The 20,168-nt window shown below is 41.8% G+C and overlaps 1 protein-coding gene across 7 annotated transcripts in view; it reads left to right on the top strand.

Moving 5' to 3' along the window:
• The first annotated feature begins 6,113 nt into the window (after positions 1-6,113).
• LOC105493111 (zinc finger AN1-type containing 6) overlaps positions 6,114-20,168 on the top strand; it is an 83,048-nt gene continuing 68,993 nt past the window's right edge. Inside the window, exon 1 of one of the 7 annotated variants that reach the window (XM_011760554.3) lies at positions 6,114-6,305. The gene's annotated coding sequence lies outside the window, so the exon portion shown is untranslated. Of the gene's footprint in view, positions 6,306-6,514; positions 6,660-7,069; positions 7,088-19,622; positions 19,760-20,168 lie in introns of those variants that run through there. The other 6 variants (XM_011760551.2, XM_011760552.3, XM_011760556.3 and 3 more) reach the window with 6 other exon arrangements.

Genomic DNA, 20,168 nt, shown 5'->3' with positions numbered 1-20,168 from the left:
TGTGCTCTGAAAGACTATGAGGAAAGAGAGGACCCAGCTAAACAGCTATCTCAGCTCATCTGTCACCTACAGCTTCTCCATAAGAGAGTCCAGGCAACAGTACCAGCAGGATTGCCCAATCCACCCACAGAATCAAGAAAAATAATAAATTGCTGTTTTAAGCCACTAGGTTTGGGGTGTTTCTTACGGAGCAACAGATGCTTGATAGAATTGGGGACTAACTGCCTGGCCTCAAATGCAGAAGTTTGTATTTTATCTTCTGGACCAGGGTTTCTCAACATGAAATGATTGACATTTGAGGCTGATAATTCTTTTTTTTGTTTGTTTTGAGAGGGAGTCTCACTCTCTCGCCCAGGCTGGAGTGCAGTGGTGCGATCTCGGCTCACTGCAAGCTCCGCCTCGTGTGTTCATACCATTCTCCTGCCTCAGCCTCCCAAGTAGCTGGGACTACAGGCGCCCGCCACCACACCTGTATTTTTAGTAGAGATGGGGTTTTACAGTGTTAGCCAGGATGATCTCAATCTCCTGACCTCATGATTCACCCACCTCAGCCTCCCAAAGTGCTGGGATTACAGGTGTGAGCCACCGCGTCCGGCTGAGGCTGGTAATTCTTTGTTGAGGGGGGCTGCCCTGTGCATTACAGGATGCTTAGCAGCATTCCTGCTGCCACTAGATGACAGTGACAGCTCCATCCAGTTGTGACAACCAAAAATATCTCCAGACATTGCCAAATGTCCTCTGGGGGACAAAATCGCACCCCTCCTTTAGAACCATAGGCTAAACCATTCTGAGAATAAGAATCACCTGGGAGGTTATTAAAACTAGATTTCCAGACTCCTCCCCTAGGGATTCTTATTTATCATGTCCAGATTATGACCTGTAATGTGAATTTTTTAAATGCTCAAGGTATTCTTATCAGAGGAATGTGAGAACTGCTACAGTACAGACCAGGAACCAAAAGAGGTCTGACATGCTCATTTTGTGTTTCAGGAAGATCCTTCTGGAAGCAGTTGGAAGATAAATCGGGTAGGATGTGGGGGGATGCAGAAAAAAGAATAGAATTGGAGGCTATTACTTAAATTCAGGTGAGAAATAACAAGAGGGTTGTATAGGGCAATGGTGGTGGGGGTGCATTCCAAAGATATTTCTAAGGCAGAATCAGTGAAATTCATGATGAATTGGATATTGGGGAGAGGAGGGCTTAAGAAAAAAAAATGAGGCCAGCCGCTGTGGCTCACGCCTGTAATCCCAGCACTTTGGGAGGCTGAGATGAGTGGATCATGAGGTCAAGAGATCGAGACCAGCCTGGCCAACATGGTGAAGCCCCGTCTGTACTAAAAATATAAAAATTAGCTGAGTGTGGTGGTGCACGCCTGTAGTCCCAGCCACTTGGGAGGCTGAGGCAGGAGAATCACTTGAACCCAGTAGGCGGAGGTTGCAGTGAGCCAGGATTTTTTTTTTTTTTTTTTTTTTTTGAGACGGAGTCTCGCTCTGTCGCCCAGGCTGGAGTGCAGTGGCCGGATCTCAGCTCACTGCAAGCTCCACCTCCCGGGTTTACGCCATTCTCCGGCCTCAGCCTCCTGAGTAGCTGGGACTACAGGCGCCCGCCACCTCGCCCGGCTAGTTTTTTGTATTTTTTAGTAGAGATGGGGTTTCACCCTGTTAGCCAGGATGGTCTCGATCTCCTGACCTAGTGATCCACCCGTCTCGGCCTCCCAAAGTGCTGGGATTACAGGCTTGAGCCACCGTGTCCGGCCAGTGAGCCAGGATTATACCACTGCACTCCAGCCTGGAGAAAGAGTGAGACTCCATCACAAAAAAAAAAAAGAAAAAAAAAAAAAGAAAAAGAAAAACAGAAAAAAAAAGAGCAAAAATTAAAGAACTTTTATACTTCAAATGATATCATCAAGCAAGTGAAAAGACAATGTGCAAAATGGGAGAAAATATTTGCAAATTGTATATCTGAAAAGGGACTTGTATCCAGAATATGTAAGAACTCTTATGACCAACAATAAAAAGACTAACAACCCAATTAAAAAATGGGCAAAGATCTGAATAGACATGTTTTCAAAGAAGATACCCAAATGGCCAATAAACACATGAAAAGATGCTCAACATCATTAGCCATCAGAGAAATGCCAAGCAAAACCACAGTGATACACCACTTCATACTCACTAGGGTGGTTATAATCAAGAAGATTGATTATGACAAGTGTTGGCAAAGATGTGGAGAAATTGAAACCCTCACTCATTGCTGGTGGTTACGTAAAATGGTGTAGTCTCTATGGAAAACAGTCTGGTAGTTCCACAGATGGTTAAACAGAGTTACCATATGACGCAGTGTCTACCTACTCCTAGGTAGATACCCAAGACAAATAAAAACAAGTTGGGCACAGTACACCTGTAATCTCAGCACTTCAAGAGGCCAAGCTGGGAGGACTTCTTAAGCCCAAGAGTTTGAGACCAGTCTGGGCAACATAGTGAAACCCCATCTCTACAAAAAATAAAAAAAAAATTAGCTGGGCATGGTGGTGCATACCTGTAGTCCCAGCTACTTGGGAGGCTGAGGTGGGAGGATTGTTTGAGTCCAGTAGTTGAGGTGTCAGTAAGCTTACGTTCATGCTACCACACCCTCACCAGGGTGACAGAGTGAGACCTCATCTGTTAAAAAAAAAAGTCCCTGTAAGAACTTGGATAAAAATATTAATAGGAGCACTAGTCACATAATGGGCAAAAAGTGGAAAATGTCTATAAATTAATGAATAAATGTGCTATATTAAATATCAATACAGTGAAATATTATTCAGCAATAAAAGGAAATAAAGTGCTGATACATACTACAACACGATGAACTTTGAAAACCTTATACTAAGTGAAAGTAGCCAGTCTCAAAAGACCGCATATTATATGACTACGTATTTATGAAATGTCCAAAATAGGCAAAACTAGCCAGGCATGGTAGTTTGCGCCTGTAGACCCAGCTACTTAGGAGGTTGAGGCCAAAGGATCACTTGCAAAACTAAAGGGACACAGAGTAGCTTAATGGTTACCCAGGGGTGGAGGTGGGACATGAATTGGGGGAAAGGGGAATGTGACTGCTAAAAGGTACAAGGTTGTTTTTTTGTTTTGTTTTTCCTTTTTTTCTTTCTTTCTTTTTTTTTTCTTTTTTTTTTTTGAGATGGAGTCTTGGTCTGTCACCTAGGCTGGAGTGCAGTGGCGTGATCTTGGCTCACTGCGACCTCTGCCTGCCGGGTTCAAGTGATTCTCCTGCCTCAGTCTCCCAAGCACCTACAGATGTGCACCACCAAGTAGGTGTGCACCACTACAGGTGTGCACCACCAAGCTTGGCTAATTTTTGTATTTTTAGTAGAGACAGGGTTTCACTGTATTGACCAGGCTGGTCTCTAACACCTGACCTCAAGTGATCCACCTGCCTTGGCCTCCTAAAATGCTGGTATTACAGGCACGAGCCACTGCACCCTGCCAAGGTTTCTTTTTAGGGTGACAAAATGTTCTGAAACTGATTTGTGGTGATACCTGCACCACTGTGAATATACTAAAAAACACTGAATTGTATAATTTCTTTTATTTTTCTTTTTGTTTTTTCTTTAATAGGAGACAGAGTCTTGCTATGTTTCCCAGGCTGGAGTGCAATGGCATGATCCCATTACTAATCAGCACAGGAGTTTTGATCTGCTCTGTTTTGGACTTGGGCAGAGTCCTCTTCCTTAGGCAACTTGACGGTCCCCCCCATCCTCGTGGACACCCATGGGTACAGTGCATTACTGCCCAGAATTCCTGGACTCAATCAATTCCCCCAGCTAACCCTCCTGAGTAGCTGGGACCACTGGCATGTGTCACTGCGCCCAGCAAATTGTATTCTTTAAAAATGGGTGAGTTGTAATGATATGTGTGTTAAATCTCAATAAAGCTTGAGTTTCTAGTTTTAATAACTGGAAACATGGTGTCACCATTAGCCAAAATTGGGACTATAGGAGGAAGAATGTGTTTGGGGGGAAAATGAGCCTTGGACATATTGAGTGGCTGTGATAAGCACACAGTAAATGTCCTGCTCTGGAACACAGGAAAGAAGATGGGGTTGGAAATAATAATGCAAATAAACAATCATTTATTGCGCATTTGTTACATACCAGGTGCTGTGAATATGTTGTTTACGTACACTGCCTGGTAGGTTGCATATGTATACTGTTTATTGTTTCTGCTCCCTCTTCCCCTGTGTAAGTCAATGAGAGGAGGGCCTTCATCTCTCTTACCTAATGCTATCTCCAGCACCTACAGCACAGGCTGGCAGAGAGTTGGCATACAGCATTTACTGGGTATATAGAAATGCAGTATCTTTTAACCCTCATAACAATCCTTTGTGGTAGGTTTTTGTTCCCATTTCACACGATTTTCTTAAGACCACAAAGCTAGTAAGTGACAGTGGTCTGTCTGCATTCAAAGTCACAATGCAATGCTATAATCTCTCAATCTCCCAGAACGAATCTGGAACAAAGGAAAGCAGTAAAGGTCATGTAAACCCAATTTGTGAAAATTCATAATAGCTGTATATGAAAATCCAACTGGGTTAGGTGCTGGAGTTAATACAATGATAAACTGGACAAGCATCTGAAGAAAAATACATTTAAGACAAAATCCATAAGACTTGGCGCATAACCTCGCTAGTTCAAGAAGCTCTTTCACACATACTATCTTTTTTTTTTTTTTTTTTTTTTTTTTGAGACGGAGTCTCGCTCTGTCGCCCAGCCCAGGCTGGAGTGCAGTGGCGCGATCTCGGCTCACTGCAAGCTCCGCCTCCCGGGTTTACGCCATTCTCCTGCCTCAGCCTCCCGAGTAGCTGGGACTACAGGCGCCCACAACCGCGCCCGGCTAATTTTTTGTAATTTTTAGTAGAGACGGGGTTTCACCGTGGTCTCGATCTCCTGACCTTGTGATCCGCCCGCCTCGGCCTCCCAAAGTGCTGGGATTACAGGCGTGAGCCACCGCGCCGGGCCACACATACTATCTTAGTTAACCCCCACAAATAGCCTAATAAGTAGGTTTTATTACCATTCCAATCAGGCTTTTGTCCTCCACTTAAACTGTACTCCCCAAGGTGACTTCTGTGTTGCTAAATGCAACAGGTACTCACTTCAGGCACAATATTTAAGGGAGCACCAAAAAACTAAGTGATCAAGATGAACAACATTTTTATTTTTTTAAATTAAAATTAATGCAAAAAAAATCCATGAATAACAAAATAAAAACATTCAAAACAAAGAGGATCCTCAGGACTGGGCCCGCCCACCTGAAAGCCCCAACGGAACCCTTCATTCACGATAGGATTGAATGACCTCGAACTAAAGTGTCACGTACTTCCTGCTTGTGATGCTCATGAGCCCGAACGAAGGCTGAAAAACTTCAGGGGGAGCCATTCTGCCCATCATCCCTAGTTCCAGCGCAGTAGCGCAGCATGCACCACGCAGGTAGGAACTGACCCCGTGCTTTTGGAAAAGGCTGAACTGAGGGTGCTTGTGCCCGTGCATGTATGTATTGCACACGTGTGCATGCACGCTTCTCGTCTTGCTTCTATTTCCAAGTCCCAGTTCAGGACAGGGCAGAGTACTGCTTTCCAGTATGCGCCCTGAGCTCGGACTTCGCGCTTGCAGACTGAGGCGCCGGCCTGCGTGTGAAGACAGAAGCTCAGAATTCCTTCCTGCACAAGTGGCAGGTGGAGGGCAACTCTCTGGTGCCTCAATCCGAGACAGGGACACGCCATTCCCTGCGAGGTAGCAAAGGTACCTGAACCTATCAAGCCCTTAAAGACTCCGCGGCACCTCTTAATCGCCTTCCCGTAGCTATTGGAGGTAGAGAAACTGCGGCGGGATGAGCCCCACAGAGACGGCAGTGGAGCAAGCGATGGTGGAGGTGCAGAGGAAGGAGAAGCATCTCCTTTCGCTCCGCCCCGCCTCTTCTCTCGCCTCCGGCCAATTGCCGTGCGCTCCGAGCCTTGACCCCGCCTCTCCCCGCCTCCTCCGGCCTGTGGCCCCGCCCGCGCCGGTAATAATTAGGATGCGGGCGGGGCCCGCCGCGTCAGCCCTGGGAGCCGGCCAATCCAGTGGCTCTCCTCCGCGGTCGCGTCATAGGCCGAACAACCAAACAGAAAAGTTTAATAAACAGCAGACGGAGGGGCCTGCGGTGGCGGAGCCAGAGGGAGCAGGGGTTCGGCGGCCTTACCTGTCCCGGTTCACCAGCGGCTACCGGCGGCGGCGGGCAGCGCGTCAGGCGGAGAGAGCCGCCGCCAGGTGAATAGCGCGGCCCGCGGGGCCCGGTCTGGTCCGCGCTGCCCCTCCCCCGCCCGCTCCCTTCCCCCACCCGGCTGCAGCGAGGCGAGGCCCGCCCCCGGCCCCTCCCGGCTCCCGGGAGCCGGAAGCGGAGGGCCGCTGGCCGGCGCAGCAGGTGGTGGGCCCGCGGGGGCCGCGGCCGAGAGGGCTAGGACTCCCGGCTCCGGGGGCAGGGGCCGGGGATCGGCTGGTTCACCTCAGACGCGCGCGGGCGCCCGCAGCCCGGGGCCAAAACCTGTCAGGGTGGTCGCGCTGGGGTCCGGAGCCTCAGTTCTTCAGGGCCGCGGAGGCCGCGACGCGCGCCGCCCCGAGCGGGTTCGTAGCGGTTGGCGGGCGGGGGTCGGAAGGGCCCTGGGCACCCTGGGGCGCGTCAACTCCCCCTCCCCCCCCCAGTCTCAGGTCTTCTTCGGGATGTTTTTCCACCTGCCGTGTTTTCAGAAACCAGCCGGAGGCAGCCCGTTGTTTCCAACTCCTGACTGGCACCGGGAAGGGAATCGGTCTCTTTTTTCCGTGCTTGGGTTTAGCTTGCTTAGGATTCTAAATTTTTCGTCTGCTCTTTTGAAATAGTTATTTTCAAGTTTTAGCCACCTAAAGAACTACGAAAGAATATTGTGTTTGAAATCTTTTTAACTTGGTTTCGAAGTCATGTGCTAACCCACACAGTTGGGACGCTATGATTTACCTTCACAACTCGGAAGTTGTGACCAGTTGTGAGGAAGTTAGGGCCTTGGGGTTACCTAAAGGTAATTTATATTAAGTTATTGGGCCATAAAAACTGGGCAGAATTGGCCACGCGCGGTAACTCAACGCCTCTAATCCCAGCACTTTGGGAGGCCGACGCGGTCTAATAACAAGGTCAGGAGATCGAGACCATCCTGGCCAACATGGTGAAACCCTGTCTCTACTAAAAATGCAAAAATTAGCTGGGCGTGGTGGTGCTTGCCTGTAGTCCCAGCTACTGGGAGGCTGAGGCAGGAGCATCGCTTGAACCCGGGGGGCGGAGGTTGCAGTGAGCCCAGATCGCGCTACTGTACTCCAGCCTGGCGACAGAGGGAGACTCCGTCTCAAAAAACAAAACAAAAAAAACAAAACTGGGCAGAATTAATGATTTTGATGCTCCGAGAAACAGGATTAAATTCCTCTTTCAAACCAAAGTCGGAATTTGATTTTTTAAAAGTGTAAAATACCATAAACTTTTAAGGGTAGTTGTTCAGTTTCTATGTCACCAAGTTTAAGGCACTTTCTGAATTTACGTATAGTTTCTCCAGAGCCCTAGGGGAAATGTTTTGCAAAATGTGCACGTTTAAGTTTCCAAAACAGGTTGTCTTTTTTATTTTTACTTTTGTAGGTTTTAAAGTATATTTAAAGGGAGACAGAGATCACCAATGTGCAGGAGAAAATACGGGGGTCGATGGATTTATTATCTTGTAGTGATAACTTTCTGGGTGTATGCATATGTCAGAACTTACACGTTTTACACTTCAAGTATGTGCAGTTTATTGTCAACTATATGTCAGTGAAGTTTATAAGAAGTAACCAAAATATATTTAATACCACAAAAAAATACAGTAAAGTATAAACAGATAAAACGTCATAAATGCTTGACTCCTCCTCCCAAACCCAAAACTGGAACATTAGTAAAACTTGCATTTGTCTATGAGTTTATCTGTGCAGTGGATTTTGTGTATGTCACTTCCTTGACTTTTTGAAAAATAGTTTTATCATATATGTTTGTATGCCGAAACAGTGTGGCATTTAATTTGCTTTTCTTTTGAGCTTTATAAAAAATAGTATGTGGCTGTAGTTTATTTCATTGCTTTGTGACATGTTAATCTGCCGTAACTCATGGGCACTTAGACCGTGTTTTTGTTGTTTTTTATTTTGTTTTGCTATAAACAGTCTTGCTCTATGAACATTTCTTGTTTCCGGCTCTTGGTACACATGTACAATAATTTCTCTAGAGTAAATACTTAATGTGGATTGCATTAGAAGGTATTAGGTAATCAGGACTAGAATAGATTGAATAACTTAGAAATAAAATGAATGAAAAACGTTAGGATTCTCTATTATGTTTAAATAGAAGATTCATAGCCATAGTGATTGAACTAGTTCAACCTAGTTGAACATTTGCATGAAAACCCAAAATTCCTGTTAACCTATGTGTAATGACCCTCTTACTTTGAAGTCACATTGTAAAAAGTCTGGCACTGTTTGGTATCTCCTTTTCAATGCAAAAATAGTAAGTATAGTCGAAAAAACGCTGGATCGTATGTAAAATAAATCACCTTTCTGCTGTTCCTCTCCTCCCCTCTAATCTCTAGCAAATTACTTAAAAATTTCTCTTGTGCCTTAGCATACTCATGTAGAAGAAACTTGTCCTAAGCTTATTCTTCCAGTTTTGCACAGACTTTAGTTAAGGAAAACACCTGTCAAATGGCACACACCCTTTAAGGGAAAGCATTAGGACCAAGGTGTTATTCCGTGGAATTACGTTTTGTATCCTTTGGAATATTTTTGAAAAAGTTGTGCGATGTTTCAGGATTTCTTAACTCCATATTTAAATACCTTTTAGATTAGAGAATGCCCACAAGGTGTGCTTCCCAAGTATCTGTTTCATTATGCTAACAGAGACACAGTGACAAATTAGGGAATAGTATCTCCTTAATATCCTGAAGATAGGTGTGTTTGTGTGTGTTTCATGTTTCATTCATGTATGTAAGTGTGAATTTACATGTAGCGTTGAATAACCTTTTTGAAGGCATGGGAGTAGAGATGGTTTCATTTTTTCTATATGTAGCTTGCAGACAAATATCAGGATGCTTTGTTTTGGTAGGGCTGTATTTTGCTTTTAAAAACCTCATTTTTTATTTGATTGTAAGGACAATGTGTATATGGGGTTTTCCCCCTCAAACTTTGAGAAAGAATAGAAAGTTACTAAGAAAAGCCACCTATAACACCATCATAGATAACTATTGTTAACATTTTTCAGGTATATCCTTGGTCTTTGTGTGTGTTTTCTTAATATCCTAAACTATTAAGAGTCAATTTTTTTTTTTTTTTTTTGGAGAGAGAGTCTTGCTCTGTCACCCGGGCTGGAGTGTAGTGGCGCGATCTCGGCTCACTGCAAGCTCTGCCTCCCGGGTTCACGCCATTTTCCTGCCTCAGCCTCCTGAGTAGCTGGGACTACAGGCGCCTGCCACCACGCCTGGCTAATTTTTTGTATTTTTAGTAGGGACGGGGTTTCACCGTGTTAGCCAGTATGGTCTCGATCTTCTGACCTTGTGATCCGCCTGCCTCGGCGTCCCAAAGTGCTGGGATTATGGGCTGGCGCTCATGCCTGGCCTATTAAGAGCCAATTCTAAACACTCTCAGGCTGGCTTTTCCTTAAGAAATTACCGAAATGTAATCTGCCTCACCATCTTGTTTTATATAAGATGGTAATAGAGGTCATCTAACTGGTACCATTGCTTCAACTTTTCTACTCTTCTGTTTCATTTAAATGTGTAAATTAGAGTATCTTATTCTCTGACTCAAAACTCCCCCGTAGCTTTGCAATATACCAAATAAAATTGAAACCTCTTACTGTGGTTTGTATACCTCAGACCAGCAAAGTCCACTAGAAATACAATGTTAGTCACGAATGGGAGCTACATTAAGTAATTTAAAATTTTCTGGTAGCCACATTACGAAAAGAAGATGAACAGGTGAAATACATTTTATTTAACCCAAAAACTATGAATTCAACATGTAATCAGTGTAAGAAATTGCTGATGGGATAATTTTCTTTTTTAGACTGTGTTTATAATTTGTTGTGTATTTTCCACTTAAAGTATATCTCAATTCGTACTAGCTACATTTCTTTTTTTTAATTTTTATTTTTTTGAGACAGAGTCTTGCTCTGTCTCCCAGGCTGGAGGGCAATGGTGCGATCTCAGCTCACTGCAACCTCCGCCTCCTAGGTTCAAGTGATTCTTGTTCCTCAGCCTCCTGAGTAGCTGGGACTACAGGCGTGCAGAACCACGCCCGGCTATTTTTTTTTTTTTTTTTTGTTGAGACGGAGTCTTATTCTGGTATACAGGCTAGAGTGCAGTGGTGCAATCTTGGCTCACTGCAACCTTTGCCTCCTGGGTTCAAGCGATTCTCCTGCCTTAGCCTCCCCCCAATAGCTGGGACTGCAGGTGCATGCCACCACACCCAGCTAATTTTTGTATTTTTCGTAGAGAGGGGGTTTCACTATGTTGGCCAGATTGGTCTCAAACTCCTGACCTCAGGTGATCCATCTGCCTGGGCCTCCCAAAATTCTAGAATTACAGGCGTGAGCCACCGTGCCTTGCCTAAATTTTTATAATTTTAGTCGATACCGAGTTATCACCATGTTGGCCAGGCTGGTCTTTTCCTGGTCTCAAGTGATTCGCCTGCCTTGGCCTCCCAAAGTGCTGGGATTACAGTCATGAGCCACCATGTCCGACCCAGACTAGCCACATTTCAAATGCTCAGTAGACGTATGACCAGTGGTTACCCCCAGGGACAGTTCCATCTTATAAAAATAACCTAACTAGTTATCTGTTGGGTGTAACTTAACGTTTATTATTTTTTTCTTCTTATAATGTGTGATAAATATCATAAGAGCTACTTCTGTGTATTTGTCATTGTGTCTTTAGGATCTAGTCTGTCTTAATCACTGAATCAAAGCATATGAACATTTCTTAAAGTCTTTTCATAAATATTGCCAAATTTAGTTCTTAAATTTTGACTAACATCAAACTTTAACATCAAATTTGACTAAAAATATGACAGAATACACATTTCTTGTATATCTTTACCAGCATTATCTGTCTATCCATCTACCCTCCATTCTTCCTTCCCTTTCTGTAGGAATCATTATATATTTCTTTAATTAATTATGATGGTAAATAAACATGGATCTTGGACATCTAGTTTCTCTTTTGCCCATTTTGGATGGTGGTTTATGTTTGTGATACCCTTTTAAACCTTTTATATTTTTAGGGTTTAGGATAGCAACTCTGCCATATACTGCAAATATACATATACACATTTATATATGCACACGTATACATATACACACATACACGTTTGGTTTTTTTAAAATGTTTTTTGAAACACGTCTTGCTCTGTCACCCAGGCTGGAGGGCAGTGGTGCAGTCATGGCTCACTGTGGCCTTTACTCCTGGGCTTAAGTGATTATCCCACCTCAGCCTCCCATGTAACTGGGACTACAGGCATGGTGGGGACCATGCCTGGCAATTTTTTGTAGAGATGGGGTTTCACCATGTTGCCCAGAGTGGTTTCAAACTCCTGGGCTCAAGCGATTCACCTACCTCGGCCTCCCTAAGTGCTGGGATTACAGGTATGAGCCATTGGGCCTGGCCTACAAATATTTTTCCTAACTCTTCATTTACCTTACAGTGTTTTCTTTTCTCTTGCTCTCTCTTTTTTTTTTTTTTTTTTTTTTTTAACAAAACAAAAACAGGCAATGGTTTTTTTTTTTTTGTTTTTTTTTTTTGAGACGGAGTCTCGCTCTGTCACCCAGGCTGGAGTGCAGTGGCCGGATCTCAGCTCACTGCAAGCTCCACCTCCCGGGTTTACGCCATTCTCCGGCCTCAGCCTCCCGAGTAGCTGGGACTACAGGCGCCCGCCACCTCGCCCGGCTAGTTTTTTGTATTTCTTAATAGAGACGGGGTTTCACCGTGTTAGCCAGGATGGTCTCGATCTCCTGACCTCGTGATCCGCCCGTCTCGGCCTCCCAAAGTGCTGGGATTACAGGCTTGAGCCACCGCGCCCGGCCTAGGCAATGGTTTTTACCTTTTAAGAAAATTAGGTTAATACTTTCTTTCATGGCTTCTACTTTGCTTTTATATTTAAAGGTTTCTCCTGCCCAGATAAATTTTCTTCTAGTTCTTTTACAGTTTCGTATTTCACATCTGTCTTTTTCTGTTCATCTGGGATTTATTTTGATATATGTGAAGTGAAATAACTTCCTTTATTTTTCCTTAAAAATTTTGGCCCCACTAAAAAAAAAAAAAAAAAAAAAAAAAAAAAAAAAACTTGTTGCCTTGAAATAAAGCTGCCTTTATCATATGTTAAATGCACATATTCTTGGTTCTTTTTAGGTTTTATTGAAATATCAGTGATTTGGTACCAGTGCACACTTGTATACACGGGGCAGAGTATTTTCATTTTGTAAACAAATGTGTTTTTTTTTTGTTATTTAAGTCTGTCCTCCATCCCCCTTTTTTGGTTGTTGCTGTGTTAGTCCTCAGATTTTTTAGTTTATTCTTTTTGGGCTTCAAATTAGTTTTGGTTTTGATTTTTTTTTTTTTTTGAGACAGAGTCTTACTGTGTTGCCAAGGCTGGAGTGCAATGGCATGATCTCGGCTCACCACAACCTTAGTCTCCAGGTTCAAGTGATTCTCATGCCTCAGCCCTCTGAGTAGTTGGGATTGCAGGGGTGTGCCACCACACCTGGCTAGTTTTTGTGTTTTTAGTAGAGATGGGGTTTCACGATGTTGGCCAAGCTGGTCTTGAATCCCTGACCTCAGGTGATCTACCCACCTCGGCCTCCCAAAGTGCTGGGATTACAGGCGTGAGCCACTGTGCCCAGCCAGTTTTGAATTTTTTAACTTAAAAAAATTGCAACTTTTACAATATTATATGTTTTATAATGAAAATATGTAATGCTGTTGAATGTTCTTCTGAGCATAGCTTTAACTATTACTTAAATTTTGATGAGTAATATTTTTATGTTTATATATTTAAAAACCTCTACAGTTGCAGTTTTTATTTTTTCAACAAGTATTTAAGTACTTGCTCCATCTAGGCATTGTGCCAAGTACTGAGGACACAACTGTGTGCAAGACAAGGTCTCTTGCCTTCATCCAGTTACAGTCTGTCAATATAGACAAACCAACGAATAAAGAATTTCAGATTTCGACAAGTGCCTAGGAAGTAAATAAATAATAGAAGGTGCTAATTGGATGATCTGTGATGGTCTCTCTGAGGATGTCACATTTAAATTGATCAGTGGTACCAAGGTGTGTATGGGAGTTTCTTTAGCTTTCCCAATCTATCAAAACATAAAAAAGGAAAAAAGAAAAATGGAGTCTTGCTCCGTTGCCCAGGCTGGAGTGCAGTGGTGCGATCTTGGCTCACTGTAGCCTCTGCCTCCTGGGTTCAAGCAATTCTCCTGCCTCAGCCTCCTGAGTGGTTGAGATTACAGGCATGCACCACCATGCCTGGCTAATTTTTGTATTTTTAGTAGAGATGGGGTTTCACCGTGTTGGCCAGGCTGGTCCCAAATTCCTGACGCCAGGTGATCCACCCGCCTCAGCCTCCCAAAGTGCTGGGATTACAGGCGTGAGCCACTGCATCCGGCTGAAATGACTAAGTTTTTTTGCCAGATATTTTGTGAAAATTGCTTTGCAGGCATGGTTGAGATCACCTGAGGTCAGGAGTTCAAGACCAGCCTGACCAACATGGTGAAACCTCATCTCTACTGAAAATGCCAAAATTAGGTAGGTGTGGTGGCCGGTGCCTGTAATCCCGGCTACTCCGGAGGCTGAGGCAGGAGAATCACTTGCACCCTGGAGACAGAGGTTGCAGTGAGCTGAGACTGCACCACTGTACTCTAGCCTGGGTGAAAAAAAAAGAAAAAGAAAAAGAAAAATTGCTTTGCAAACAGTTTCAAGCCTCTTCCCCATCTTCCAACTGGATCACTGCTCCAAAACTTGTCCTGTGTAGAAAATTTGGAACTGATTCTGAGTTCTAAAATCAAGAAGTTGGAGGAAGTTTCCCAAGTGAAGGGAACTGCTGGCACAAATGGCATGTATGCAAAGTGCTTGACTTGACTTTGAATTTGACAGAAGATTGGAATGACTGCAGTTTACTGAGTGAGGACAGTGGGACAAGCTTTGTTTCAGGACTTGTTTGGGAGACTTTTATTTTTTATTTCCAAATGGTAGGGCTGCTTCCACCCCTCCTGCCTTCCTATGGAGTTTCGATTTTGTGATCCAAATCAGTCTCCTACAAATAGCTATATTATTTTACCCCTTTTACTTTTCTTCATTATTTCTACTGTGTTTTCAGTTTTCTCTACTCAAGACCTTTGCATATGCTTTTGTTTTGCTTAGTTGTGATTTCCTTGAGGAATCCTTCCTTGATGCCACAAAATAGGTTAGGTCTTTCTGTTGGCTTCATGTGCTCATTTTATATTGGGCTTTTCTTTCTTTTCTTTTTTTTTTTTTTTTTTTTTTTGAGACAGAGTCTTGCTCTGTCCCCCAGGCTGGAGTGCAGTGGTGCGATCTCGGCTCACTGCAAGCTCTGCCTCCCGGGTTCACGCCATTCTCCTGCCTCAACCTCCCGAGTAGCTGGGACTACAGGCGCCCGCCGCCACGCCCGGCTAATTTTTTGCATTTTTAGTAGAGACGGGTTTTCACCGTGTTAGCCAGGATGTTCTTGATCTCCTGACCTCGTGATCCGCCCGCCTTGGCCTCCTAAAGTGCTGGGATTACAGGCGTGAGCCACTGCGCCCAGCCTGGGCTTTTCTTTCATAAACATTTGTAACAACTCCAGTTCATTAAATTTGTGTGAATTGTTTTAGCGTCTGTTTCTTCTTTCAGATCCATACAGTCCCGTAGCTGCCAGCCACTTGTGGCTATTTAAATAAATTTAAATTTAATTTAATATTAAAAATTCAGTTCCTCATTTGTATTAGTCACATTTTAGGTGCTCACTCAGTGGCCTTATGTGGCTAGTGGCAATTGTGTTGGACAGCAGAGATACAGAGTCTTCTGCAATAATAGATATTTATCTTAATTTATAGTCCTGTGGCTAATGGCTACCATATTTTATTTAAATAGTCACATCTGACTATTGAGATGTGGCAAGTCTGAATTGATGTACTGAGTATGAAATAGGAACTTGATTTCTAGTACAAAACAATGAAAATATCTCAATTTTTAAAATATTGATTACATATTGAAGTAATGATATTTTACATATATTGTGTTAAAATATACTATTACTGTTTTTTTTTTTTAATTAAAACAATTTTTTTTTTTTTTTTGAGACGGAGTCTTACTCTGTCGTCCAGGCTGAAGTGCACACAGTCTCAGCTCACTGCAGCCTCTGCCTCCTGGGTTCAAGTGATTCTCCTGCCTCCACTTCCCAAGTAGCTGGGACTACAGGCGAGCACCACCGCTCCTGGCCTATTAATTTTTTTTGTTGTTGTTGTTTGTTTGTTTTTGAGACATAGTGTTGCCTTTGTCGCCCAGGATTGAGTGCAGTGGTGTGATGTTGGCTCACTGTAGTCTAAACCTCCCTGGCTCAAGGGATCCTCCCACCTCAGCCTCCCAAGTAGCTGTGACTATAGGCGCTCCACCACGCCCAGATAATTTAAAAAAATTTTTTAAATTTTTTGTAGAGATGGGGTTTCACTGTGGTGCCCAGGCTAGTCTTGAACTTTTGAGCTCAAGTGATCTGTCTGCCTTGGCCTCTGAAAGTCTTGGGATTACGGGCGTGAGCCACTGTGCCCAGCCAATTTTTATATTTCAATGTGACTACTAGGAAATAGAAAATCACATGTGGCCCTCATGTTTCTGTGCGACAGCACTGGTCTGACTTGACCATAAGTTTCTATAATGGTAGGGACTATATCCATTTTATTTACTGTAGTATCTTCAGCGCATAATAGAGGTTCAAAAGATTTGGTGAATGAATAAACTAACTGTTAACTTTTGAATGTTATTGTATAGTTCACAGAGAATGTTACCTATTCAACTTTTGCTTTTCAGAATTGTTCGTTTTCTTTGTGACTGTTTAAACTGGTTGAGAAAAGCTCTTTTGGTAGCTATAAGAGTTAGTCTTTGTCTTTTATGTAATATTTATTTTTTTCTGGTTTAGGCCTCCAAGGAGAGAGAGGGAATTTAAAGTTGGCCAGTCTATTTTCTCTTCGTTTTTCTATGTCTAGCACTTTTTCTTAGATGATCTATGGTATGTTATTTGGCACATGAAAATGTATGACTCCTAAAATCTTGATAGTTGAGTATTATAAATGCCTTCTCTTTTACTTTTGTCTCACTATTGTGATCCCGGTTTCTTTTTATTTTGCATGAATCATAACCTTGTTTATCCCTTGAGGCCTAAAACAAAGCAATTTACTGTGTTTTTTGTAGAAAGATACCTTATCCTATCAGCTTGGTTTATGCTTTCTTATCTGTAGGTTTCCTTAATGTTTCCTTTGTGTTCAGTGTTTGACTGAATAGGCCATTCAGTCAAACTCCCCAACTCCTCCTACACACCTTGTAATCTTTTCCCTAAGGAGTCAGCAGAGATACACCAGGAATTGCAAGCTCAAATGTATCTTACTTTTGTAGGCAATGTGTATTGGCCAGGGAAATATTTTTTATTTTTATTTATTTATTTGAGACAGAGTCTTACTGTGTCACCCAGGCTGGAGTGCAGTGTCTGCCGCCTCAAGCAAATCTCCTGCCTCAGCCTCCCAAGTAGCTGAGATTACAGGCACCTGCCACAGCGCCCAGCTAATTTTTGTAGTTCTAGTAGAGATGGGGTTTCACCATCTTGGCCACGCTGGTCTTGAACTCCTAGGACCTTGTGATCCACCTGCCTCTGCCTCCCAAAGTGCTGGGATTACAGGCGTGATCAACCACACCCAGCCATATTTTTTAAATTTTTTATTCCCCATTGAGGTGTTTTTCAGTTTATCCTTAGTGATCCCAGTCATGTTTTGCTAATGTCAGGGTGGTCTTTTTATCATCTACTACAATAAACCACCAGCTGTGCCAGAGAAAATGCCCAGGATTAATTTCTTTTGTTGGAAGAGCAGTTTGAACTATCCAGAATCCTTCAGAATTCTAAGAAAGTGTTTGCCCTGTTCTGTATATATTCTGCTAAAAGTTGTTCGTAATAGTCTAGATACTGATTCTTTATATAAGTAGGGTCTTTTTAATCAAAAATGAAGTGGCACCAAATTGTTCAGTGGTTTGTTCTGTTCTAAATTGTTTTTAGCTGATAAGATTTGGGAAACTTTCTGGGCTCCCACAAATAGTGTACAATACATCCTTTGAATACTTGATGCTTAAAAAGTGTTGTTACTGCATGCAGTCAGGGAGCTTCAGAGCTTTTTGCAGGCTCCTTGTTTTCATATTATCTCGGTTATAAATTTTATGGTTGTGACATTGCTTTCTTTTTATTTATTTTTGCTGTTGTTTTCTGCTGCTGCTGATTTAGAAATGGAATAAACTACTCTTAATTTTAACCTGTTTGCTACCTAAAATGATAATCACCTTGATGTTCTTTCAAGCAGGTCCCGGAGATCTTAAAACAATCTAGATTCACTAAGTACACAGTTCTCTTTTCTCTTGGTTATATATAGATTGAGAGTGGTCTTGGTGTTATATTAGTGTATGATTCGTGTTTGTTTCATAATTAACTTTGAAGTGAAAAATTGATGCGAGAGCAAAGGTTTGTTTGGTTTCCATAACTGTCTACTAATTTTATGCTTGCCAGATTTTAAGATTAAAATGTTTGCCAACTCTCTCTCTCTTTTTTTTTTTATAAAACTTTTGGCCATCTACAGTCACTTTTCTTCAAGTCTTATGCTGTAATTCAAGCTGTGTATTTTTTTGCTGATTGCTTCTGTGCCTCCTTTGCTTCTAGTGTTCTTTTGCAAGAGTGTCCACACAGTGGGAAGAAAACCTGAACTTGACTCATGAAGTGCTGGGCATTCAAAACAGTGAATCCTTGCAAAGGATCCTGGGACTAGACCTCTGTGAATTGGCTCTTTCAATTTGTCCACTTAAAGGGCATAATAGATTATGCAGCTGTTTGGGCTTCAGCAGGGTATTGCTCCATATTCATGTCTAGTTGCAATTATGTGAATTTTCAGTTTGTTACAAAGACTTCCCTTTGTATTCAAAACAATTTTGTTGGCTTTGTGTTCTAATATGTGAGTTTTCTCTGGGGAAAAATAGTTGCAAGATTTTGAACTTTGAAAACTTTAAAATGTTGAAAGGTTTTGTCACTGTTTTTCTTTTCTGATGCAAACCAAACATTGAAAGCATATTTTAAGAAGAAGTCACTCTAATATGCTTTAATTTTGAGTTTATGAATCACAGGATTTTTGGTAGAGGTAAAAAGTATACTTACACAGTTAATTAGACATAAAATGCCATTGAATCAGTCAGGTAATGATTAATGTCAGAGTAATGTTTGATGGGCCAAGCTGCTAAAAACATAAGCAGTTCTAATTAAAATATATAAACTTATAATGTAAAAATAGTAAACCTAGTAGTGTATAAAGTGACAGTAGGTCTTTTTTGCTTAAAAATCAGAGTTCCTGAATAGTATCTCTTTAGGATCTCTGTAGTAAAAATACAATTTAATGTAGCTTAGTGAGAAGTTTAAGAGGAATATACCTTTCACTTTAGGGTGCCCATGCCACTTTGAAGTTATAGAGTGCAAAGTAGTTTCCACACATTAAAAAAAATATATGAAAAAGACTTAAACTTTTCTAAATTTTATACTTGAACAGGTCATTAGAACATGTGCCTTTTGCTTTTAGATCTCTGTTTGCAAATGGTTAAGCATTAATGTTGGCAAAATACTCACATGTCGTATCTGTTAAATGTAATAATATTTCTGCCCAGTCTTCAGTTTTAAGTAGAAATATCAACCTTTGATGTCACTAACATTTCTACTCTGTTGTGATACTGAGAACGTAAGTGTCAGTGAATTTGATAGACAGCTTAGAAATGAATCTTTTGCATTCAATATTTTAGTGCTGTGTATTTTCACTTAAGTTATAGTTTTCTCTTTAAGTCTTAGAAAAAACATTAGTTTGTTCCTCTTAGCAACATATTGTAATGAATTTTCTGTTGCCCTTTTACAATTTTCAGGTAAAATGTGAACTCTATTAAAAATAATCTGTCTTTAAAGCATAACTTCACCTTCATTGTTCCAAAAAAATAATCAAATGATTTTGATTAGAAGCGTTGTATTTTAAACAATTGGTAACAGCTGCTTCTGTGAGATTTTCATTTATGTTACTTAGTTTATTTTTCACCTAGACAAGGGTAAGCAAACAGTATATGATGGGAAAACTGAAACCTTATCTACTGTTTCTTTAAGAAACCAGCTTATCCAGGGGGTTTTAGTGTGTCCAACCTAACCTGCTAGCAAGGAAAAGTTCTTTAAAATAATGGATATTAGCAGTATCCAATCACAATTACCAGTTTCACTAACAGGGAGGAGATTTTACTCTTCAGCCACTAGAATTGGGGAAGGTGGAGCTTGGTACTCAGGTTTGGTTGCTTTGGAGTACAGCTTCAAGTGAAGTTAATCTGAGGTGAAGCAAACAGAAAATTGTGGAGGTTTTGTTGGTAGGATTTTTGTTCTAATCTTTTTATGATCTTTTATTTTATAATTTTGCTCCTTTATGATTCTGTGTGTGCTAGGTTTTGTCATTGTTTTTATTTTCTGATGCAAACTGAACACTAAAATTAAGCAGGGAAGCAGAACAAAAGGGCTGTTTGGACAGGAAATAGGTGTTCAGAGAATCAAACTTGACTTTCTCCTATCATTATTTTTAGTTCAGAATATGAGTGTCATCAAAAAATCTTAGACTCCAAATCATCTTCAATAACAGGCTTTTCTTTGGGATTGGTTGTTCGAACAGTCAGTTGTCAGTTTTTATAAATGACATCTTGAGGAGGTTCATTTGATATGTCATTTTCCTTAAACTTAAAATGTTAAATTGCTGAAAGATAAATGTGATAGGCTTAAATAAGT

The sequence above is a fragment of the Macaca nemestrina genome, chromosome 7, assembly GCF_043159975.1.
Source record: "Macaca nemestrina isolate mMacNem1 chromosome 7, mMacNem.hap1, whole genome shotgun sequence".
Taxonomy (NCBI): domain Eukaryota; kingdom Metazoa; phylum Chordata; class Mammalia; order Primates; family Cercopithecidae; genus Macaca; species Macaca nemestrina.
This window is presented reverse-complemented; position numbering and strand designations above follow the sequence as displayed.